The sequence below is a fragment of the Trachypithecus francoisi genome, unplaced genomic scaffold (genome assembly GCF_009764315.1).
Source record: "Trachypithecus francoisi isolate TF-2019V2 unplaced genomic scaffold, Tfra_2.0 Lachesis_group21, whole genome shotgun sequence".
In the NCBI taxonomy this organism is placed as follows: domain Eukaryota; kingdom Metazoa; phylum Chordata; class Mammalia; order Primates; family Cercopithecidae; genus Trachypithecus; species Trachypithecus francoisi.
Window position 1 is genome coordinate 41,914,238 of NW_022681467.1, and position 24,610 is coordinate 41,938,847.

Here is a 24,610-nt window from a genome sequence, read left to right on the forward strand (position 1 = left end):
ATCCCAGCTACTCAGGAGGCTGAGGCAGGAGAATTGCTTGAAACTGGGAGGCGGAGGTTGCAGTGAGCCGAGATTGCATCATTGCACTCCAGCCTGGGCGACAGAGCGAGACTGTCTCAAAACAAAACAAAACAAAAAAACGCTTACATTATGTTTAACTTATTGGAGTCTCAGTTTGTTCACTTGTAAAATGGGGGTAGGGGTAGGTAGATATGCCTGCAACATCAAATCCTTAAAAGGGGGCAGCTTTATGGTTTATGTATCGACCCTCAGGGCAACACATCAGCTTCAACCTTCACCTAAAAGCAGGACTGGATGTCTTCATTCAGCTGTGTCCTTCCTGTGGGGCCCTAGTTAAGCCCCTTCCCTTCCTTGAGTCTCTGGTTGCAAAAGAAGTGGGTTCTCTTCTCTAAGTTCTGGTTCAGCTGTGGGGTCCTGAGTTTCTAGGATTCTATACTGATGCTGCGGAGCCATGCAACCTCCTCTTTCTTCCTCCTGCCCCAAGGAAGGGGCTGGGGCCTCAGACAGGAGACGGGGACACACCAGAGCTTCCCAGGGATGGTAGGAGGGTGCAAAAAGAGGAAGATCTGTCCTAGCTGGGGTGTGAGAGACAAGTTAACAGCTCAATTGTTATTTCAATTACACGGATTATTTGAAAACAATGTTATGAGTTTCATCACTGACAACCCCGGGAAATGGCTGCTATGGCAACCAGGGAAAAGAATGGCCCTGACCAACCAATCAGAAGTTCCAGCTGTGCCCCAGTTTGTACAAACTCTCCCTCCTCCACAGGCCTCCCCTTATTCTCTGTTGGGGTGGGTGGGTGGGGGCTTGGGAGGAAGAGGAAAAGAAAGGGGCAATAAAAGGCCACTCTGTAGAAGGGAAGAGGACAACTGAAGAAACTGAGGCACCAGGAGACGTGGGATTCCTGGCATTGGCTGTTCATCCCACATTCTTCAAGTGTGAGAATATATCTGACCCACTGCATCTTCCCAGTGCCCAGCACAGGCCTGGCACCAACAGATAGTAACAGGGTTTGTTCCAGAGCTGCCTGGGCTGAGGAGGGGTTTCCCCTTCACACCCTTCATTCTCTGCTCCCCATCCGGTGGGAGGGAGTTCTCTGAGACCTTTCCACGAAGGCCACACACAATTGGCCTTGTCTTTCACTGCCAGGAAGAGAGCAGGCATGCGAAGAGCCTCTCACTGGCAGGTGAGATCTGTGAGGTTCTGGGGTGTCTCTGAGAGCCCCGGATGTCTTTCCCTGCTGCCCTCTGCAGAGGCCACCTCTCCCTGCAACGTCCTTTGGCCCAGCCTTCTCCAAATGAGGCACCCCAGTGGTCTCCAGAAAAAGTGTTTTTGCTTTGAGAATATCCTGTGCTCTCCCTATTCAGAAAGAGGCCAACTTGATGGGAAGCTGGTTGGACTCTAGCTCTGCAAAATCTCCCTCCTGAAAGCCCATTTCCCACCTAGCCTGAGCTCCCTGCTGTCCACTCCTGTGTTCCTGAATCCCTCATCACATTCACTTTTAAAGAAACCCTTACATAGGGCTTACAAACGCTAGGCACTGTTCTAAGTACTTTACAAACATTAGCTTGTTTCATTCTCACCACAAGCCTGTAACGCAACTACTGTGACTATCATCTCCACTTTACAGATGGGGAAACTGAGGTGGTTAAGTTACTTGTATAAGGACAGGCAGCTAGGAAGGGGGGCAGCTCAGGGAGCAGAACCCAGGCAGTCCAGCTTCCAGAATCCAAGTGCAGCTTCCAGAATCCAAGCTCTGGGCTGCCATTCTCATTCCTCCTGATAGATGATGATCCAGCTTGAGTCTTGCCTGATAGTCAAAAGACTCATAAAGTTCAACTTTTGTTGCCTCATCTATTTATTTGTAGAGGCAGGGTCTCGCTGTGTCGCCCAGGTTGGAGTGCAGTGGCATGATCATAGCTCACCGCAGCCTCAAACTCCTGGGCTCAAGTGATCCTCCTATCTCAGCCTCTGAAGTAGCTAGGACTACAGTCGTGTGCCACCATGCTTGGCTAATTTTTAAATTTTTGTAGAGATCGGGGTCTTGCTATGTTGCCCAGGCTTGTCTCAAACTCCTGGCCTCAAGTGATCCTCCTGCCTCAGCCTCTCAAAGTGCTCAAAGTGCTGGGATCACAGGTGTGAGCCAGCATGCCTGGCCTGTTGCCTCACCTTTTTATATCAGGAGCCTCCCAAGTGCTTGTCCTGAAACTTCTGTGCTCTCTTTTTGAATCTTTGCAGTCAGGGAGTGGTAGACAGATACAAAGAGAGGAGGCACCTGAGGACGTTATCAGTAAGTGGACGTCTGTAGATCAATGCTGGTTCTCACAGCCCAAAGTCCTGAGCTGGCTGTAAGGCAGGGAGGGGCATACTCATTAATTTGGTACCGACTATGAGGACACTATGTGTGCATTATCTCATTCATTCCAGCAAGGGAGGTCTTACACTCCTCATTTTACAGATGAGTAAACAGAGGCTCGGAAAGTCGAACACCTGCCCAAAGCCATTCAGCTAAAATGTATCCAATAAGGATTGGTGCCCAGATCTGTCTGTCTCTGACTGCCATTAGCAAAAGACATGATTCCTGTCCTCCAGGGACCAGTTAGAGAAGCAAGAAGGTAACAATGGTTCGCAAAGGGCCGAAAGGGGGTGCTGAGATTGAATAGATAGATGTAAGGGCACAGCCCAGGTGAGCAAAGGTTTGGGGGTGGGAATGGGCCCTGGAGCAATGGCCTAGCAGGTCTGTGTCTGAGCTCATCAGGTGATCCTGTCAGATGACGAGATGCGGCTTTGAACGCCAAGCAGATGGTTTGGCGCTGACAGGCGAGGCCACAGGGAGCCATTGCTGTCTTAGGAGCCTCTTTCCCTCCCTCCTGAGGCAGCCTCCCTCTCACGCAGCAGAGCAATTTCCCAAAGCATTTTCTCTAATTTGTGATTGTTTTTCTAACCAGAAGCAGCAAGAGTCTCCAGCTTCTCCCAGCCCATAAGCCGAGCCTACTGGAGCTGCCAAAGCTGTAGGTCTCCACCCCCAGCCCAACCCACCTGGGGACTTACAAGTCCCTCTGTCCCAAAAGCCCCCCATGGTACTAGGCAGGCTGCGGGGAGGGTCTTATGGTCCCAAATCCAGGGGCTTCTTTCCCAGCCTGAAGCTGGCTGAGTTGATGCAGAGACCTGGGAATGACTTTAAGCTGGGGCCACCCACTGCTGGCTGATGGTGCCTCATGGGCCTCAAGGGCTGGTACCCTGGGACAGAGTGGCATGAGGGCTCTGGGAGGAAGCCAGGGGCTGGTCAAGGGCTCTAGGAGGGGCAGGGGCTGAGTGAGGAGGCCAGAGCTCTGTGAGTAGGGATAAGGGCTCCTTGAGGGAATGCAGGCTCAGAGAGGAGATGAGTCTTCAGTTCGGAGGACAAAAATTCTGTGAGAGAACAGGGGCTCTGGAAGGGGCAGGCATGCCAGAAGGTGACCAGGAGCTAAGTGACAGGAGGTGCTCAGGGACGGAATAGGGGCTCAGGGACGGGATGGGTTTCCAGGAGGGGTGGGGGTTCTATGGAGGGTTAGAGCTTTCAGAGGGGGTGCAGGAGCTCTGTGGAGATTCTGGGGAATTGGGGGCTCTATCATGTGAGAGGACCAGGCCTCCACAAGGAGACGGGGACTCCAAGAAGAGACGGGCACTCTGTGGGAGGTGGGGATCTGGCCAGGGGCTCGGCTGCAGGGCTGGGGTTTGTGAGCATAAAGGCTCAGAAAAGAGAGCACGGGCTCAGGGAGGGGATGGAGGCTAACCTGCAGGAGACAGAGGCTCTGGAAGGGGCTTGGGGCTTTCCAAGAGGATGAGGGCTTGGAGAGAAATGGTGGCTTATGAAGGGACAGGGGCAGTGAGAGAGTGGGAAGGCCCTTCATCCAAGTTTGTTTTGGGGATTAAATGCAGCCATCTCCTCCCTGACCCACTACCTGGGTGCCCTACCTCGGCTGACCCATCCTAGCCACAGGGTTGTCTCCTTGGCTTACAAAGCCCTGTGCCCCTGATGGTCCCCTCACCTTGGTCCTCTGCTCCACCACTCCCCCTACCCACCTTTCCTCAAGGCAAGATCCTGACGCCCTCTCTACTAACTCCTCCACAAATGCCCCACTCTGCACCCATTTCCTCAAAGTCACCTCTATAGATTTTGATATCTTCCTACAGCCCAAATGCATTATCAGGTCGGTACTTCAGACACCTGTAATGATCAATAAGGTAGTCCTCCCTCACAGCCAACCTCAATCTGTCTAGCTGCAAATGCAGCCCATTTCCTCTGTTCTGTCCTGGAAATAGAAAAAAAAAGGCTGATCTACAGGCCACTGTTCATTCCATTCTTCATCGCTTTGGATACATAAAGTCTCCTCTCAAACTTCTCTCTTCTGGGTAAAATCATTCTGGTCCTTTTTGTTGGCTTTTCTAATCATTATTTTTAGGATCCGGTATCTTCAAATGCTGTGTTAAGATTTTATCAGAGCCTGGCACATAGTAGGCTCACAAGAAATGTATCTTGGATGGATGGAGAAGTTGGTAGACTTTGAGGGTGAATGAGGGTGGAGAGATGAGTAGTAAGAAGATGGAAAGAAAGGTGGTGATATGACTGTAAATGATAGGTGGGTGGATAATGGGTGGAGGTGGGTGAGGGGTGAACTGCAGGCAGATGGATGTTTAAATGGAGGTGGGTGGGCTGGAGGATGATGGATTGGATAAATGGATGGATTGATGAATGGGTGGATGGATGGATGGGTGGGTGGATGGATGAGTGGATGGATGGCTGGCTTAGACGGGATGCTGGCTGGATGAATAATCTCAACTGGCATCTCAATTTTCCCCTATATATCCCAAGTATAGGCTCCCCTAATTTGGTTAATGGACCCCAGTTCTCCCAGACACCAGGCCTGAGACTTTGTCATATTTCATTCCTCCATCTCCCTTATCTCCCACAAGCAAACAGCTCTGAGTCCTGTTGATCCTATTTCCTTGGGGCCTTTCTCCCTGGCCCCTGTTCTCTACAACTTCATTAAGCCCCCACCCCACTTATCTCCTGGACAATTTCAGCTGCCCCTGTCTGTTGCCTCCTTTCTCTTTCCTTCAAGTCCATTCTCAAACACTGCCAACAGGAAATTCTTTCTACAGCTTAATTCCAGCCAGCAACCTTCAATAACTTCCTACTGCCTACATTCCTCAGCCTGGAGCTCCACATCTGAATTCAGCTACAACTTCCCTTTCTGGTCCTCTCTGTCTTTCCTCCCCTCCATGTCCTCTGTGCCCTGGTCAATGGGGCAACCGGCTGGCACCCAAGCCTTTGCCAAGCTCCTCCTCTTTGCTCACGTTCTTCCCACCTGCTGGAAAGCACCCCTGCCCTCCACCCATACCCTCCACTTGCGGCAGCTCATCCTGTGTGTGGAAACACACAGCTCAAAAGCTGCCTCCCCACGAAGCCTCCCCTGGTGCCCATGACCAGATAAAGCCAAGTGTGCCACTTCCTCAAGAGCATTTATGGAGCACCTACTATGTGCCCAGCTGGCAAACAGGATCCTGATGGCGGGAGGGCTAGGACACAGGAGAGACACAACCTTTGTCTTCCAAGGTACACAGCCTGCTCATGTAGTCATGTGTGTGTGAGCATGCAGGTGCGTACAAACATATACAGAATTCAAGGGGAAAAATATGGGCATGGCCAGGTGCGGTGGCTCACGCCTACGTGAGACTCTGTCTCAATAAATAAATAAATAAATAAATAAACAATAAAAAAATAAAAAATAAGGGCAAAATAGCACAGTATTAGTAGCTAAGGCTTATGGAACACTGAATATGGGCCTAAGTGCACTGTTCTAAGTGCTTTACTTCTAATAATTCATTTCGCCTTCTTAGTAATCCTATGAGGTAGGTATAGATAAGGAAACTGAGGCAGAAGGTCACTCAGCTAGTAAGTGGCAGGGCGAAAATGGGAACCCTGGAAGTCTGGCTCCCAGGCAGTTCTCTCAACAGCGCATAGTAGTGTGTCATGAATAGTGCTGTTGGAGTGGGAAGGACAGAGAAAAGCCATGACAAGGCTCATTCTGACCTCCCAGCCCCCCTCCCACCCTGCCAACCCATCTCCCTTCTCTTCAAGCCATTTGAATAAACGGACACTGAAATAAGCTCAGCTGGGGCAAAGGATTCAGTCTGCTCTGAGACACCATAGGGCCCTGGGCAAGTTCCAGCCTCTCCCTGGGCCTCAGTTTCCCTTCTGTATCACGGGCTTGGATTGGTCCGTCCCTAAAGGCCCTTTCAACTCAAAAATGCATAACCCTAAACACAGTCACTTGGATCCTAGAAGACGCAAGCCTTGGCAGCCTCCTGGCCTGGGGGCTGGGCTGCCTCTCCTGGGAAGTCTCTTTTGCTCCTGAATACACAATTTTAGCCTCTGGTCCCTGTGGGCCCCACTGTGAGGCCACAGTCCTGTGTCTAGTTACCTGAGTCTGTCTGGCTTGTCACCTACCCATCATCTTGTCTACCCGCTGACCTGGATCCACCTGCTTCTGCTACCCATCCATCAGTCTGCCTGGGCCCATCCACCTTGTATCCCCCGCCTGTCTGGTGCCTGTCACTCTGCCCATCACACACACGCGCGCGCGCGCACACACGCACACACTCCACCTCCCCAGCTCCCCTCCCCTACTCTGCAAGCACTACGGTGACAACAAAGAAGACGGGGTGGGGCCTTCTGCTTTTTTCACTCGCAGAGGGGTCTGTGGTGTTAACATCTGGACCTACTTTCCAGAAGCCAAAACAGTTCTCTGCCATCCAGCATCCTTCCCTTCCCCAGGGACCCCCCAGCCCCCTCTTTGCTGGCCCCAAGGGCTTCTACTTGAGGAATCTGGTCAGGGCCACATGCCTCCTGCCAAAAATGTCCAAGTGGTCCCTGAAGAAATCATCGGACAAGAGCGTGTAGATGTGTGTACAAGGATGTTCATGGCAGAATTGTTTGTAATAGCGAAGGATTGGAAACAACCCAAATGTCCAACAGCGGGGGCTGGTTAAATGAATTACAGGCCCGCCACACAATGGAGAACCACGCAGCTCTTAAAAAATGATGATGTAGATGTATATTTATCGAAATGGCAAGATATTCACAATATATTATAGGGTGAAAAAAAGCAGGTTATGGAGGCATATGTATAAAGCAAGATGCCATTTTTATTTTTTATAAATCTATATATGTCAAGAAGGATATGCACTGAAATGGTAGCCAAGTGGTGGTAAAATTATGGCTAATTAAAAATGCTTTCACATATAAAAAGATACATACATATATACATATATAAATGTACACACGCACACACATAGAGAATCACTCTGTATTAAATACTTCCTGTGAGCCCAGTGCAGTGCTAAGCACTTTGTCTGTATTACTTCATTGCTCCAGAGTCCTTGGAGGCAGGTTTTATTAAAACCATTTTCTAGGCCGGGTGCGGTGGCTCAAGCCTGTAATCCCAGCACTTTGGGAGGCTGAGACGGGCGGATCACGAGGTCTGGAGATCGAGACCATCCTGGCTAACACGGTGAAACCCCATCTCTACTAAAAAATACAAAAAAACTAGCCGGGCGTGGTGGCAGGCGCCTGTAGTCCCAGCTACTCGGGAGGCTGAGGCAGGAGAATGGCGTGAACCAGGAGGCGGGGCTTGCCGTGAGCTGAGATCCGGCCACTGCACTCCAGCCTGGGCGACAGAGCGAGACTCCGTCTCAACAACAACAACAACAAAAAACCATTTTCTAGATGAGGAAACAGAGGCTCATTCAGCTATTAAGTGGCAGAGTCGGAACTTCAACTCTGCTCTGTCTGCCTCCAGAGCCCGTGCACCTAATCAGTAGGTTGTCATGTTTCTCATTTTGTTTATCTGTAACTTGCCTATTAAATATATATATATGGCCGGGTGTGGTGGCTCATGCCTGTAATCCCAGCACTTTTGGAGGCCAAGGCGGGTGGACCACCAGAGGTCAGGAGTTCAAGACCAGCCTGGTCAACATGGTGAAATCCCGTCTCTACTAAAAATACAAAAATTGGTCAGGCATTGGGGCAGGTGCCTGTAATCCCAGCTACTCGGGAGGCTGAGGGAGGAGAGTTGCTTGAACCCAGGAGGCAGAAGTTGCAGTGAGCTAAGATTGTGCCATTGCTCTCCAGCTTGGGCAACAAGAGTAACACTCCGTCTCAAAAAAAAAAAAAAAGTATATATGTGTATATATATATATATGATATCTGTGGATCCAGGAGCTCCCCACCAGCCAGTGCATCCTTTTCTCCTCTCTAAGTGCCTGTGTATTAGCATGGTCCAGCTCTCTGGGGAGGGGCCAGGCAACCCTGGTTAGAGTTGGGCCTAACTCTAACTCAGACTTCAAGGCTACATGGCCTCAGGCCCCCTCTCCTCACACCCAAATTTAATTCAGAGAATGGAGTGAGTGCAGCTTTGCACCATATGCCACGCTAGACCCTAGGGAGGAAAAAATGAAAAAGCCCAGCGCCTGCCTTCAAGATCTTCTCATCCAGGGCTTGGTTTCTCAGCCTCCACACTATCAACAGTTTGAGCTACATGAGTCTTTGCAGTGGGGTGGGGGGACTGTCTTGTGCGTTGTAGGCGGTTTAGCAGCATCCCTGGCCTCTACCCATCAGATGACAGCAGCAGCCTTCTACGCAGTAGTGACAGCCAAAAATGTCTCGAGACATTGCCAAGAGTCCTCTGGGGGGCAAAATTGCCCCCAGTTGAAAAACACTGATCTAATGTGCTGCAGATGACACAAGGCAGGCAGTGAGAAAAGAAAACTAAACTAATTGCTACAGAGGTTCAAAATATAGACAGGAGTCACGTGTGCCTGACTGGGTCCAAGAAGGCTTCTGGGGATGAACCTGTCCCCGAACCTTGAGAGCGCCTCAAGCTTCTTTCCATTCTACAGACTCATCCTGGATGGTGAGCTCCTCCTTCCTCATGGCCTCAAAACTCTGTTTCCAGCCCAGAACTCTCCGAGTGGGCCTAGATGTTTTTGCATGACTATCCATCGGACATCCCCACTCATGTATCCCACTAGGATCTCACCTCGACCTGTCCACAGCTGGTCCCCACCTCTTCTTGAAAGCCCTTCTCCTCTTCATGTAGCATCTTCACGACCCACACAGCCTCCTGAGCCAGGAATGGGGACTCCTTCTCTCCCCCATGCCCATGCAGTTACTCAGCTCTATCCATTCCACTCCCACAACCCTCACGAGTGAGTGCCCCTCCATGACTCAGAACCAGACACCAGCAGCCCAGGACCTGGTCTTCCCCACTCAGCAGCAGGATGAGGCTTCTAATGGTGAATCTCCATGCGCCACTCCCATGCTGAAAACCTGTGTGTGGCTCCCCACTGCTCTCAGGATGAAGGCCAAGCTCCTTGTGTGGCTTTTAAGGCCCACAGGACCTGGCTGCTGCCCACCTCGCTGGCCTGGTTTCCCGTGACTCCCACTCCCTGAACCCCACTTCAGCCAACTGAACTCGCAGTTCCTCTGCTATTCTCCCTCCTCTTAGGGCCTTGGTACCCCTTGGCTTGGAGGCTGCCTTCCCTGCTCTTGTTCCTCCCTACCCCCCTTTATCCCATAGATAACCACGAGACAGCCTGCAGGTGTGCCTCAACATCATTTCCTCCTAGAAGCCTCTGCTGCCCCGCCCATTGGCTGTCACAGTTAGGAGAATTGTTCGTCTTCCTCCCTGGACCACCAGACTCCTGTTGGCTGGGATTCAGGCTGCTTGCTCACCATTGTGTCTCCACCGTGCAGCACAATGCTTAACACATAGTAAATGCTTTAGGTATATATGTAAATGTATATATTTTAAACTGGATAATGAACGGATGGTCAGACAGGCAGATGGGTGATGCAAGGAAAAGGTGCTATTTGGGTTGGGTCCTTAATGCTTCGGAATATCTTCAGGGAAGGGCGTTCAGGTGGAAGGGCAGGTGGGGCTGGATGCAGGAGTGTCAGATTGGAAGCACAGTGGGAGATAAAGGAGGATGCAGACGGATTACAAGGACCTTGAATGTCATGGTGCCGAGTCTGGACTTAATTCAGTAGGCAATGGGGAGCCATGGAAGGGTTTTAATCAAGCCAGTGACACGATCCCACCTGCGTTAGAGAAAATACGCTCTGGTTGCCACAGGGGTTGCAGCGGGAGGGTATCAGAGGCTGGGAGGCCAGGCAGGAGGCTGCCACAACAGGTTAGGCATGAGCCAGTGAGGTCTGAGCTGGAGCAGGGATCACAAGATGGATGAGAGGGGAGAAAAGGTAGAGATTAGGATGAAATGAATCTGTGGGACTCTAGAACATGTTCCTACACTGCCGGCTGCATGCAGGGACTCCACCTTCCTCAAGGCAAAGGAAGAAGGATCCTGAAGTCAGAGACAGATCCTGGTGGTCCTAACTCAATTCCCCTCCTGCAGGGGTGCAGGCATCCAAAATCATGTGCAAAACCAAACAGGGAGGAACCACTGCCTTTACCCCATGGGAACCAAGGAATACAAATGGAGGGATATGAATAATAATGATACTGCTTTATGTGCCAGGCAGATCCTATGTGCCAGGCATCGTGCTCAGAACCACACATGCTCATGCACATTTAATCTTCACAACAACCCAATGAGATAGGTATTATATTTTCCTCCATTTCACAGAGCAAGAGACTGAGGCTCAGAGAGGCAAAGTAACTTGCCAGCAAGTCACAAACTCAGGCTGGTTGGACTCCAATGCCTACGCGCTTAATCATCTATTTATATTATGCACAGGAAAGAGCTGGTAACAAGTGGATGGCTGAAGGCTTGTGGGTCTGACGACAAAGCAAGAAGTTCCCAGCCTAATCCCAACGTGACAGCAGGAAGGAGCCTGCTGATGGGGTGTGGAGGGAAACGTGGGGGGAGAAGGGAATTCCTCCAGGTTTCTGCACCTCATGTGTTTGAAATCAGATCCACATATTCAGAAAGGTGTGTGCCCACTGTAAGAGAACTGAGGTAAGGAGTGAGCAGTGAACATATCCTTAACCCCGAGATGGGCCACCTTTGGAGTAATTAAAGAAAGGGATCCTTCTCTGGGGGTAAGCAGCCCCATAGGTCATGGCTGGTAAGTATATGAAGCCTTTTTGCAAATTAGAGAAAGATGCCCCCTCCTCCAGGCAGGCACCTGACTTGGACAGTGGAGCTTAAAATAGATTTCAGTCCCCACTCTCCTCCTGCATTAAATGTCCTTGGACAGTCAACAACCTGCTCAACTGCATATCATAGCCATGCCTCCAGCCTTCCTGTCCTGCACCTCTGTTTCCAAGTAGCCACTCTGTACCATCAACAATGAGAAAACGTCCCTCCTGCCAGATACACAGAGCTCAAATCACTCCACAGACAACTTTCTTGTTAGGCCTTGTCTCCTCCATGAGGGGAAAGACAGTCCTACCGTGCCCGCCTGCCCTGATGAAAAGTTGAGGTCAGAGCCTGTCCTGGTGGTGAGATAGCTAGGCTTTCTCTAGAGAGGCCAGAATCAAAACACAAGGTTCCAGGAAGGAGAGGCCCTGACTTGAGAGCTCCATCTTAAAGGTGCTCTGAGGAACCCAGGGTGGAGGGTGTGCCCACTCTTGCTGGGGGCATGAGGCTTTTCTCTCTGAGCCTGGCCTGAGGCCTGGGTTTCCTTTCAGCCTGATTCCCCACCTGGTCCCCAGCCCCAGTACCCTTCCTGGCTCAGCTATGGGGAGGAATGAGGAAGTCCTCGGCCCTGAGGCCTCAGCCCACCCACCACCATAGGGTCTTCTATTCCCCCACTCTCTCCCAGGCCGTGCAGCGCCAGCTGCTGCCCGTGTTATATAAACAGAAATAATTCACTCTCTCTCCCTCTACCTGAGGCTGCATTTCAGACTGGAGCTTCTTGACGGAAGAAAAAGGGGAGGGGGAATAACAGAGAGAGAGGAGAGGAAGTTTAATTGGCTGACTCTTATCACCCATGTGGTACATAAACTGGCTGCTCCGAACTTTGCCAACTCGGGAAGAGACGGGCCCTCCTGGGCTCCCTGCCCCAGCTATGGCCTGGCCCCCTGTCAGAGGGCTTCAGAATGCAGCGCTCCTGCAAAGCCATCAGAAAGACCAATGCCTGGGGAAGCAGCAGGGGCACTGGGGGTTCCAGCCTCTAGGTATGATTATTCCAGAGCACGACCAGAAACATCCTGAGATCACAGCCACCCTTTTGACAGAAAGGCTATGACTCACCCGGAGGTCACAATTACTTTTAGGGACCAAACTTTGTCCTCTGCTTCTGCTACTCGGCTTCTCTGCTAAAGGCATTCAACAGCTTTCTTCCCGCACTGGACTGGGAGCACTGGGGTCTAACTTGAACACTTCATGCTGAATTTAAGCAAATGTCTTCTTGTCCTCCCTGCAGCATGAAGCCAAGAAATGGCTCTGTTTTGCCCCAGGCCTACCCAACACATAAGGAGCGTTGGTGAGGCCTGGAAGTCAAGATGCCTGGGTTCCTATTCTGGCTCTGGGTATAGCTTACCATGTGACCTCGGGCCGCTGTTGCCAATCCTTGAAAATGGAAAAGAGGGCAGCCCAGGTGGTCTCCAATGTGCTGATCACAGTTAGGAATAGGGAAAGGGGTTCTCGTCTCCAGGGGCCCCCTGATGGGGACACACAAGAGGTACAGGTGTCCCTTAGCTGAGAGAGACCTGGGTGGCTTTATAAAGTACCTGTCCCCGAGGCATTGGCAGTGGTGGTCCCAGAAGGGCACATGGACATCTCCAAGAAGCAGTGTTTAAATGTTGGCAATGCCCTTCCCTTCCAGGAGGAATGGAAGAGGAGAGTCCCAGACACTGGGACAAGGAGGGAAATAAGGGTGAAGTAGAGAAATGATTGGGGCAGGGAACAGGTGAGTGCTACAGAAAAACTGAGGCAGACAGGACAGAAGATGGGTCCTGGAGGATGGGGAAATGGTCACTGATGGGCAAAGACCAAAAGATGTCACTATGGGTGTAGAGGCCAAATTTCAACAAGGGCTGTAGACTAGAGGCAACTGAGGGGGACGGAGTGGGCACTGAAGGACACATACACGGGATACTAATGAAGGACAAAGAGTCATGGTCGTTAGGGTGGAGCCTTTGGGCCCCAGGGCAGTGGTGATGCTGATATAGGGTAGTGGCGCTGACCAGTGGGAGAAGAGGATGAGATCCCGAACCTGAGTGGAGGGGCCACAGAGAGCTGGCAACAGCCAAAGCCCTCGAATGAGCCGCTGCCTGTGCTGAGGGCACCTTGGCCAGCCCCAGAAAGCTGGGGAGTGCTGGAATCAGCCCCACGGAAAAAGAAGCTGGCATGCGCAACCCTGGCGACGCCCGAAAGGGTGGCAGAGAAGAGGTTCCCAGGAGCGAGCGCCTTGGAAGCCCTGAGCGGCCTCAAACAGCAGTTTCTCTGCCCGCCACAAGGGGGTGCCCTGCACCTCGGGGAGACCTCGGGGGACCCTGGATCAGCTCCGCCCGCTGCAGCCACGCCTGGGACAGGGCCCTACAGTGCCAGAGAAGAGGCAGCCGGGAGGCGCGAGTGAGACGGGTCCACATGGTGCCCACCCAGGGCTGCCCAGCACCCTGCGCGCCCACGCAGTCCACTCTTCCCAGTAAACGCCGCGGCCCCCGAGGGTTAGCCCTAAGTGGCGCTCTCTTTGGACGTTAGGCGGTCGGGGGCCCCGTCCTTCTTCCGAATCGGGGACGGTGTCTCCGGAGTCGAGTCCTGAGGAAGAGGGCAGCGCTGGCCTTCGCTCACCGCCAGCCCGCCCGACGGCCAGAGGGCAACAGGGTCGCGCGGGTGGGGCCGGCAGGGGTCCCTGTGGGCCGGTTCCCCGGCTCAGAGGGGGCCAGAGCCGTGCGTGTCGCCGCGGCTGGAGTCAGCCTCCGGGTGCCCCCGGACGCGGCACGACCTCGCACACACACACCGCGCGCACACGCTCGCGCCGTGCGGTATTTCCCGGCCCCGGACCCCGCCTCTGGGAGGGGCCGGGGAGCCGAGCCCCGCTAGCAGGGTTGGGGGACCGGGAACGCCTGGGTCCCAGCCTTCGCGTCAGGGCTGTGCACCACCTTCCCAGCTCCTTTTGGCGCGCCGGCTCGGCCCCTAGCGTTGCCACCCCTCGGCCCGCGGGGGTCCCGGAGGCTCCCGGGCGCGCGGCGTACGAGGTTGTGGGGACGGGTGGGGGCTGCGGGCTTTGGGCCGAGAGGCGGCTCGGCTCCGCGCCGGGGAAAGTTTGGACGTGGGAAACTCCCTCCCCGCCCGCCCCGCCGAGAGGAGGGGGCGCGCAGGGCCGGGCGCAGGCACCCCAGCTCCTCCTGCGGCTGGAGGCTCGCCCCCCGCGCCGCCTGCCCGGCCGCTCCCGCCGGCCAGGGGGCTCCCTCCCCGCCAGGCAGCCTCCCTTCGGCGGCTATCCGGCCGCCCCTCCCGCGGCACTCCGCGCTCTTACCTCGGGGAGCGGCCCCGGGCTCCCCCAAGTCCTGCCGCCTCGGGACGCTGCGTGGGGCGGAAGCCCCGGCGCGGGCAGCGGGCGAGTCCGGAGCCCCGCGGCCGCCCGGAGGAGCCGGAGGGAGAGCGGGAGCGAGAGGGGGAGCCGCGGCGGCGTGTGCGCGCGTGTGTGTGAGCGAGAGAGCGAGAGAGCGAGGGAGTGAGCGAGCGAGCGGGAGCGAGGGAGTGTGCGTGTCTGACTAGGGGGGAAGTGTGCAAGGGACGGATCCCTTCCTTCCTCCCGCAGCCTCTGGTGGAGACTCGGAGAATGCAGCGCCCGCCGGGCAGGAGCGCCGCACAGTGCCGAGCCGCAGGCGGCCGCCGGGCCCGGACCCCCGCAGCCGGGGAGCCCCGGCCCCCGCCCCCAGGATTGCGCCCCTCCTACGCCAGGAGGGGACGGCCTTTCCCTCTCTCGGGCGGCCCAGTCCCAGGAAACCCCACAGGGGACAGTCCCCTCCCTCCTCCAACCCTAGATCCGCGCGGAGGGAGCGCCCCCAGGAGGGGGACCATCTACCTCCCCGCCTGGCAGCTCCCCCGGTGGCCGCAGCTTGAGACCGGAGCCTATTCCCCCACCTGATTTTACTGCGACTAGGGCTTCCTATTTCCGCCCCCCGAACCACTGGAGGCCGCCTTCAGAGGAGCGGGGCCTCAGGCGAGGGTAGGAGCAGTCTTCTCCAGTGGCCATCCCTGGCTTGCTGCCCAGAAAGGTCCCTTGCACAGACCAGATCAGCCAGTTCAGAAACAGTCACTGTGCATTGAGGTGGACAGAGACCAGGTGCCTAGGGCTGAGTCCCCAGGCAGGTGGAGGTCGGGTGTACCCTGGAGAGAACCTTGTGGGCTTTTCCTCTGAAGGGTTCTGCTGGACATTCCTGTAACCAACAAAGTAAGGAGGCAAAACAAGACGCCTCCATCCTTAACTTGGTGCCACCTTGACCTGGAGAAGTCTCCCAATAAAATCTTCCCACTGCCCAGAAATTCCTTGCTAGTCGGGTTTTCCGTTCTTTAAAAAATCCAGCTGGTCTGCTCCCTGATATTTTTTCCACCTGGTCCTGTTTCTTTCTGCTGGCTGCCTGGCTCTCCTTACTGCCTCATCTCTCTGGGATAAGGCCTAATGGAGAAGACCCTCCCACCCCCACTCCTGAGTTCTCAATATGAGGTTGTTGATGGTAGGATAGGACCAGTGACTCCCATCGACCCACACTTTATCTTGGGTTGTGGGTCCCCTTAGGAGTTACCCGCCCCCCTACTCCCCACGGCTTCCAGATAGGTGGGTGAAGGATAACAGGAGACTGGACAGCTGCAGACCTCTGTCCTGCCAAGCTGCCAATGACCAGCCATTTAATCACCCACAATCAGCTGCTGAAGTTCATGGCAAAGAAGGGGCAGGGCCCTCCAGGAACCCTCGCTCTACCTCATCCCTATCCTTCTCTCCTCCTCGCCTCCTTTCCCAATTTCCCTCTCCATCTCCACACCCTAGTCCTTCTCCCTGATTATTAGAATCACCTCTCCTGCTGGCTGCCCCTCCGGCCCCTCCTACTAAACTCCATCATTCATTTATTTATTTTGAGATGTATTCTCCACTATGCCAGGCTGTTCCCTCCCCTAAGTCCTTCTCTTGGTTTATTTCCCTTCATTGATCTCTTCCAGCCTTGCCTTTCTATTGTCTTTCTTTTCCCCATCTCCCTCCTCTCTATTCTTAGCCTCCACTCTTTCATGCTTTCGGAGACCAGAGGCCAGCCTTCCAGATGCATCTCTTCACTTTTCTTTCTCTCCTCCTGCTCTGACTCACTTTTGCTGTTTGCTCCAGTTCCCACTCCCTCTTCGCCTCTTCCTCCAGGCCCCAGTGTGTGCTGTTCATCTCCAGAGTCAGACCTACTTAGTTGTCCACAGGTTGTTTTGACCTGGGACGCTGTTGCTCTCACATCTACATGCACACAGTAGGTGCTCAATAAATGTTATTGAATGAACTGCTGTCACATCTCTCTCTTTTGCTCTGGTCTCTCTCTTCTCTCTTTTTTATGAGATGGGTCTCACTATGTTGTCCAGGCTCGATTCCTGGACTCAGGTGATCGTTCTGCCTCAGCCTCTCAAGTAACTGGGACACCAGGCATGTGCTGCTGCATCCAGCTCCCCATGACTCTTTATTAGGCCCTCAGGTTTTCCTATCCCAATGTTTCCTAATTTCAGGCTCATTCTACCATTATTTCCAATTCTTCCTTCAACAGACTTTCTCTGAGTGTCCACTCTGTTGTGAGCACTCCGGCTAAGCTCTGAGAACACACTGAATGTTTACTGAGCACTTGTTGTGTGCCATAGTTTTGCTTTTAAGTCCTGACAATAATCAGGTACTAGTATTAGCCCATTTTACAAATGAGGAAACTGAGACACAGTGTTGAAATAGCAAGATCATTCAGATGGCAAGTAGGGAGATCAGGTTGATGTATTGGGCCTGGGTCAGATCTCTTACTCTGGTCTGGGAGAAGGTAAGCTGGGACTTCTGCTGCAGTGTGGAAGGTGCAGCAAAAGGCAGTGTGGTGTGACAGAGGAAGAACTGGGCAAACCTGGGCTCTGAGAGCAGCTCTGCCACATGCAGACTGTGTGACCCATGGGCAAGCCACTTCCCCCAGCGTTGATGTGAAGAGAGAATGAGATGATAGCAACAATAGTTAGCATTTAGTGAACCTGTGCCATGTGTCAAGCCTTCTCCTAAACGTTTTACACAGACTATTTCCTTTTGCTCTCAACAAATTTATAAATTTAAAATGGGGAAACCGAGCATAGAGCAACTATGAAACGTGCCCAAGGTCACACAATTAGTTTGTGGCAGGGCTGGGATTCAAACCAAGGCAGGCTGGGGCCAAAGCCTGCACACTGAGCTAGTGTGCAATACTGCCTCTGGGCAAATAAAATGCCAAGTGCTTTGTAGTTAGAGTTTGAACCTGTGCTTTTTGATATCGTGTGGTGAGTCTACAAACAAGAGAGACACCACTCCTCCAGGGATTGGGTAGGGTAATGAAGGACTTGGGGAGAGAAGCATGGCTAGGGAAGGATTCCAGGAGGAGGCGCTTGTGATAATTCTCCTTCCCAGTCCATCAGAAGGGCACACAGCCCTGTCTTGGCACATGGGACATGTTTTCCCCTGGAGTAGTCATTTGGGTGCATGGCCATTTCTCTGTCTCTAGCCCAGGGTCACTCCACTTTGGCCCAATTGACATTTGGGCCAGATAATTCTCTGTCATTGGGCATGTCCCGTGTAGGATGCTTAGCAGTATCCCCAGCTTCTACCCACTAGATGCCAGCAGCACACCCCCTCCGCAGTTGTGACAACTAAAAATGTGTCCTGACATTGCCAAATGTCTCCTGAAGGGCAAAGTCACCCCCAGTTGAGAGCCCCTGCTCTAGTCTGAGCGCCCTAACAGCAGGGTCTGCTCCAGGGAGGCTGTGAGTTTGAGCAGGTGTCAGTGAAGGGTGTGTGTGTGTGTGTGTGTGTGTGTATGCGTGTGTGTTGGGGGTGGGGAGGCTGCTCTTAGCTCCAGGCTCTGCTATTCTCTCTGGCTCTTTTCCTTTTCTTCTCTACACTTCTCTGTCATCTCTTTATCTGTCTGTCACCTTCTCATTCACTGTCCATCTATCCTCCCTTCTCTGACTCCCTCCACTCCTGTCTCTGTCTCCTCCCCCTCAGTGCCTCTGGTCTCTCTGACTGTTTCTGAATGGGTGTCAGTCTCTTGCTACCTGCCCCTACGTCTTCTCTAGCACCCTTCTCCCCTCCCCACATCTGCTTATCTCCTAGCTGTGTCCCTGCATCTGTCTCTCTCTTTCCGTTTCCCCGCTCTCTGTCCTGTTCTCTCTGCCCCCGTGTCTGTCTCCCTCTCTCTGTTTTTCTGTCTCTTCTCATCTCTGTGTCTTCAGGGCACCCAGTCTCCCTCTGTCTCCTCTTGCCTGTCCTACTCTGGTTCTCTCTGTCCTCATCCCGCCCCGTCCCCCGCCCCCGCCCCTTTTCCCTTTATCTCTTCTCCCCATACTTCCTTCTCCTCTTCCTCCTTCCCTCCTTCCTTCCCACTCCCCTCCTACCCCTCCCTTCCTCTACTCTCCCGACTCTGTGCTTCCCCTCCCTTCCCTCCCTTCCTCCCCCTCCTCCCGCTTTGTCTGTGGGAGCTGGAAGTTAAAAGCTTTTCCGAACTTGCTCTCCAGTCGCTGTTCCCGGCGCCTTTCATCTCGCCAGCACATTTGTAAAACTGCGCAGACTGAAGGGCCGTGACATGAACAACCAAAGAAATGTCAGCGCGGGGACGGGGCCGTCAGCCCGCCGGGGGGCATGGGGGGCAGCCGGGGCACACCCCAGCCCCTCCCCAGAGGGACCCGGGACCCTAACGAGAGCGCCCCACCGGGGACTCCCGGCGCTCTACGCCTCTGCGGAGCCGGCTGCCTCCGCCGGGGCCGACGGGAGCGCAGGGAGGGGGAGGGGACTCCGTGGGGACAGGCAGGCCGCCTATGGCTGGGGGCTCCAGGAGGGGGAGGGGCGAGCCTGCGGGAGCCACAGGAGCCGAGGCCACTGCGCCCTTAAACCCCTCTACCTCATCGCGTTAATCCTCGCAGACCCCGGAGCCAGACTGCCTGGGTTCAAATCCCATCACCGCCCCTTGCCACTGTGCCACCCTGGGCAAGTGACCTCGCCTCTCCACGTCTCAGTTTCCTTATAGCAAAATAGAGATGGTGAAGATTGGACGAGCAAATCCTTGTAAGGCACTTAGGATAAGTGTTTGATGCAATTAATAAGAAGAACAGCAGCAACAACTCACAAAACAGGGTTATCATCCCTGTGCTACCGCTGGGGAAACCAGCGGTAGAAAGTGGACTTGCTGGACAGGAGAGAAACTGCCTTGCTGGACGACTCAGACCAAGTCAGGGGACAAACGGGAATTTAAGGCCAGCTCCTTCCTCTCCTTTCCCCTCTTTCTCCTGAAGGAAGTGGGTGCAGGGATGGAACACAAGTTCTAGGAGCTTAAGAATTGAGTCTGTTTTGTTCACTGCACTATCCTCCCAATGCAGCACATAGTAGATGCTCAATAAATACTTGTTAAATGTATGAGTGAATAAAGGAATGCAAATGCTGGAAAGGTGCCGATGTTAGAAAATGGGAAGGCTACTTTGTCTGTGGTGGGCTGGGGTGGGGCCAGGTGGGAAAAGTAGGAGGCCAGCGCCTACCAAGTTCCAAGCCTTGTGAACTTGGCACTCCATCCAGGGCCTGAGCACAACGGCAGCACCATGGACAGTGGCTATGGCCCAGGCCAGGATCCAGCTTTACACCAGGAGCTCTTCTGGGCATGCACATCTCAGCCCACATCCCAGGTCCCTAACCCCACTCCTGTCACCTCTGTTTGGGGCTAGGTCCCAACCTGCTGCCTCCTATACACACTCTGTCTCTTTTCCGTCTCTCTTTGGACCCAGATCCAAAGCCACTGGGAAAGATGCGCCTCCCCGCTTTCCCTCTCCCTTCCTGTCAGCCCTAGACAGCTTCTGCAGCCTTGAGGCCTGACACTGCAGGTGGCTGCGTGGAGATGGGAATAAGAGTCCCCTGAGCTTCCCTGAAAGGCCCTAAAGACAGAGCAGAGTAGAGCAGAAACTGAGCACTTGGACCTTCCCTCCTGAACCCCCTTCCCTGGGGTGGTGGGGTGAGACAGCCCTGCCACACTCCCCACACACACTTCAAACACCGACTCTCCCTGAATTATTCACCTGCCTCTCCTCAGGGCTGCTGCAGAGCGCCCAGCCCAGGTGCTGAGGAAGAAAAAAGCAGAAAGGCCCATTAAATTTAAACACCGCTGAGGATTGTCAGATGTGAGGTTCTATTCCTGGCCTGGAGAAGACCCGCCAGTGGGAAGGGAAAGGGGATCTGCAAGGGGATGAGGATGAGGGACCCACCCTGGGCCGAGTGACCTGCTGAGCACCAGAAGGGCTGGGGCCAACATGCCATGGAACCCAGGCCTTCCCTTACCTGCAGGTTCTCACCCATGAGGAAGTGGACTTTGCCATACGATTTCATTCATCTGGTTCTGGCAAGAGGGGAGTACCCATCTAAAAATAGCTTCTCTGCAGCTACCTGAAAGTCCACCACTATGGCTTCAGCATGAGGAACAGGGCATTGCCTCTCCAGCTTCCTCTCCCACTGTTTCCTTCTTGCACCTTATATTCTGGTAGTGCCAAACTCTTTTAGCTTTTATCTACTCTGAGCTTTTTTAATGTTGTCCCTGCCACTTGGAGCTCCCTCTCCTCCTTTGTTTTGCTGGAAAACTCCTATTTATCTTTTGAAATCCAGCTTAAGTATTAAACCAGCCGGTGGCATGAAGTTCTCCCACCTCTGCACTCCATTGGACTTACAACACATGTCCCTGTTTGCTTCCCTGCTCCCGCCTCTCATGGGTAGCAGATTCCTTGACTCTCAGGCCTGATGGGGCCATCACAGATGATGACTTCTTAGGAACAGGCAGTTGGATGCCACAGAGAAAGTGCTAGATATCCTGAGAAGCCTAAGATCTTCCGGCTGTGGCTCCGACCTCAACTCTCTCTGTGTTTTGGGCACGTCTCTAGTTCTTTCTTTTCTTGGCCTTGGTTTTCTGTTGCATGAAATAAAGGAGGAGCGGTGGGGGAAAATGTCATGATGACCAAGAGCCCTTCCGGGATCCAGGACTCTCTGCTCCACACGTACTTTTCCAAACCATGTCTTGCTTCTTCCCTGTGTGGATGCTGCCTGGCCACCCTCTTATTGACACCTGAAGCAGTGGTGTGCTGGAACTGGTATGTGTTGGCTTATCAAAGCCAATTGTTAGAGTCTTTTTCCAGGAATTTTGCAAGCCAGGTTGGCAAGCCCTTGAAATTGGCCAGGTTGAGAATATTTACACCACAAAAAAGAAATGATAAACAATACAAATCAAGGCTTGCTCCCTGCTTCCTCTAGAGCCAGCTCACCTCTGCCTGAAGGTCTCATTCCTACCTCCAGGCCTTTCACCTTCAGGCCTCTGCCCCTGTGGTCCCTGGCTGAGCCGACTCTGCTCCATCCCTTGCTGTCTGTTCTCTCTCACTGAGGTTTCAGACTTCAACTCATACCTCACCCACTCAGAGCTGAGTGCTTCTTCCTTCACCCGATAGTGCTCCTTACTGCCAGGAATGCTCATTTTTAGTGGGGAAAAATGCACGCTTTGGAGCAGACAGATCCAAGTGGAAATCCCGGTCCTGATCTGTGCTCACAAGGTTGTCTCCTTCTTGTCAGTGGCGCTCCTGCTCAGCTGTTACCTGTTTACAGAGAACATCCCTGACCAACCCACTGCAAATGGCACTTCACCTCTATTCCATCTTGCCGTGACATCACACGATCTTTTCACCCTGTTTTAAATTCTGAGCTCTTACCACTTCCTAACATTTACATTTATTTATTAACTCACCCAATGCCAGTTTCTCTCTCTAGGATGTGAGTTCTGGGAGGGCAGAGATCTTTTCTGTCCTGATTGCTGCTACATCCTCATCTCCTAGAACCTTGCCTGGCACATAGTAGGTATTCAATCATTTTGGTGATTAAATGAGTGTGACCTTGGGCAAGTCACGTCACCTCCCTGAGTTTCAGTTGCCTCAACACCCCACCTGGAAGGACGTTTGGGAGGTGTATTCCCGGCCTAAGCTGCCTTAGAGAAGGGCCAAGGACTGGGATCCTAGTACCAGCCCTGCCACGAACTCGCCGTGTCATCTTGGGCAAGTCTCGCCTCCCCTAGCCTCAGTTTTGCCATCTCTCAGGGGTCAGATGAGATGACGAGAAGTAAGGTGTCATTTCAATCTGTGGCTCCCATCTACTGCTCCCTCCCATTCCCTCCCCACCTCATTCATTCATTCAACAAATATTAATGAGCATCTACTACATGCCAAGCACTGAGAATATAGCACCAAACGTGAGGATGACCTCAGGGGCTCTTACATTCCAGTTGGGGAGGAAAACAGACAAGATAAATTCACAAAATACATATAATGTCAGAGGGTGATGGTACCAAGGAAAAATTAAAAGCTGGAAAGGAGTATGGGGAGAGTTGAAGAGGGAGTGTCAGTTTTAGGAAGGTGGGGCGGTGGTCAGGGAAATATCTCACTGGGAAGGTGAAACATGAAGAAAGATGCAAAGAATGCCAGGCGCGGTGGCTCACATTTGTAATCCCAGCACTTTGGGAGGCCAAAGCAGGCGAATCACTTTGAGGTTAGGAGTTCAAGACCAGCTTGGCCAACAAGGTGAAACCCTGTCTCTACTAAAAATACAAAATTAGCCAGGCATGGTGCCGTGTGTCTGTAATCCCAGCTACTCGGGACACTATGGCGGGAGAATCGCTTGAACCTGAGAGGCAGAGATTGCACCACTGCACTCCAGCCTGGGTGACAGAGTGAGACTCAGAAATTTTAAAAATGACATAAAGGAGGTGACTCCCTGGGGTAGAGGGAATGGCAAATGCAAAAGCTTGAAGCAGAGTGGGCCTGGTGTGTCTGGAACCCAGCAGGCTGAGGCTACAGATGGGACAAAGCATCTTATGCCTCCCTCCGTCCCTCATTAGGAAGATGGTCCCAAAGAGTGTGACATAGGAGTCTCAAAAGGAGGATGGAGGCACTCCCCTGTGCCTCCCTCCCTCCCTTGCCGCCTGGGCGTCTCCTGAGTGGGGAGCCTGGGCTTGCTGCGGGTGTTGGCAGCTTTTGGATCGGCAATTTATCTCCTGGTGCCTCGAGTTTCCTGGAGCTGGGCACTTCCTCCCCACTCAGCCCTGCTCCCCTGAGCGGCAAAGACAGGTGTGAGAAATTAGCTGTGGGGACTAATGCCATGACAGGAACCGGCACAAAAGAAGGGGACAGAGTGTAATGTTTATTACGTTTGAAGCAAAGCAAACATGCGGCCTATTTATGTATCTATAGAGAATTAATTGGCGAGCAGCAGCAAGAAGCAGATTATAAATTAGAATCATTTTTGCCAACTGAAACCCATTCATCTTGCTTCAGAATGGGCCTGTCACCTCCTCCTGACTAATTCTTTTTAAATTCGCTGCTTTTTCTCACCAGCCCCCTGCAGCTCTCACCTTGAGACCTGAACCCCACGAGGTTGCCAGCACTTCCGGGAAGGGCCATGGTCAAGCTCTGTGCTTTTCAGAGCCCATGTTCTTCCCCCTCCAGCCTCCTGGAACTCTCCCCCACCCCCCACAACTGGTCCTGGGCCTGAACCCACGCTTTGCACTGCTGTCCCTCCTTCCCCTCTGCCCCAGAGCATCCCTCAGCCTCTCTCTGGCTCTGGCCTGTCCCCTGAGAATCTCGCAGGTTGGGCCCCCCGCCAGCCTCACTTGCAGAGGCTCAGGCCAGGCTGGTGGTTAAGGGAAAAGGGCAGCATGGGGCTGCCATCCGGGGGATGCTGGAGCACTGGCCACCGCCGCCTGCTTTTGATTCTGGGCTCCATGGGAATCAAAGGGAAGCCACGCTGCTGGGTCCCTGGCAGGTCTGACTCTGGCTTCTCTCACCTGGAGCCTGTGGAGATGAAAGGCCAGGGCAGGTGCCAGAGGCTGCCAGGCCCGAGAGTGCTGCTGTGCCTGCCCTGGGCTGTGGCCCAATTAACCCTTCCCTTCCTCCTGCCTGAGCTACCATTGGCACTTTGAGTCTGGAAGCTGCAGGGAAACCTTTGGGGAGAAGAGAAAGTAGCCAGAATGTGAGTGCCTGGGCCTGGGAGAAGGTAGCTAAACATTAGAAGCTTAATGGTTCAAGGTGTAGACCCTGGAGTGAACCCTCCCTAGGTCTGAATTCAGGTAGCACCTCCCCACTAGAGGTGGCACCTCTCTGAGCCTCAGTTTCCTTGACTGTAAAATGGAACAGATGGTAGTAGTGCCTATGACCTGAACCAATATTCAGCTGGGCTTGTTAAAATATTGCAATATGGGGCCAGGCATGGTGGCTCATGCCTGTAAACCCAGCACTTTGGGAGGCCAAGGTGGGCAGATCATTTGAGGTCAGGATTTTGAGACCAGCCCGACCAACATGGTGAAACCCCGTCTCT

At 53.3% G+C, this 24,610-nt stretch overlaps 1 protein-coding gene across 1 annotated transcript in view; it reads right to left on the reverse strand.

Moving 5' to 3' along the window:
- CDH22 (cadherin 22) overlaps positions 1-14,961 on the reverse strand; it is a 136,300-nt gene extending 121,339 nt beyond the window's left edge. Inside the window, exon 1 of the mRNA XM_033186609.1 lies at positions 14,516-14,961. The gene's annotated coding sequence lies outside the window, so the exon portion shown is untranslated. The remainder of the gene's footprint in view (positions 1-14,515) is intronic.
- Between the last annotated feature and the right edge of the window lie 9,649 nt (positions 14,962-24,610).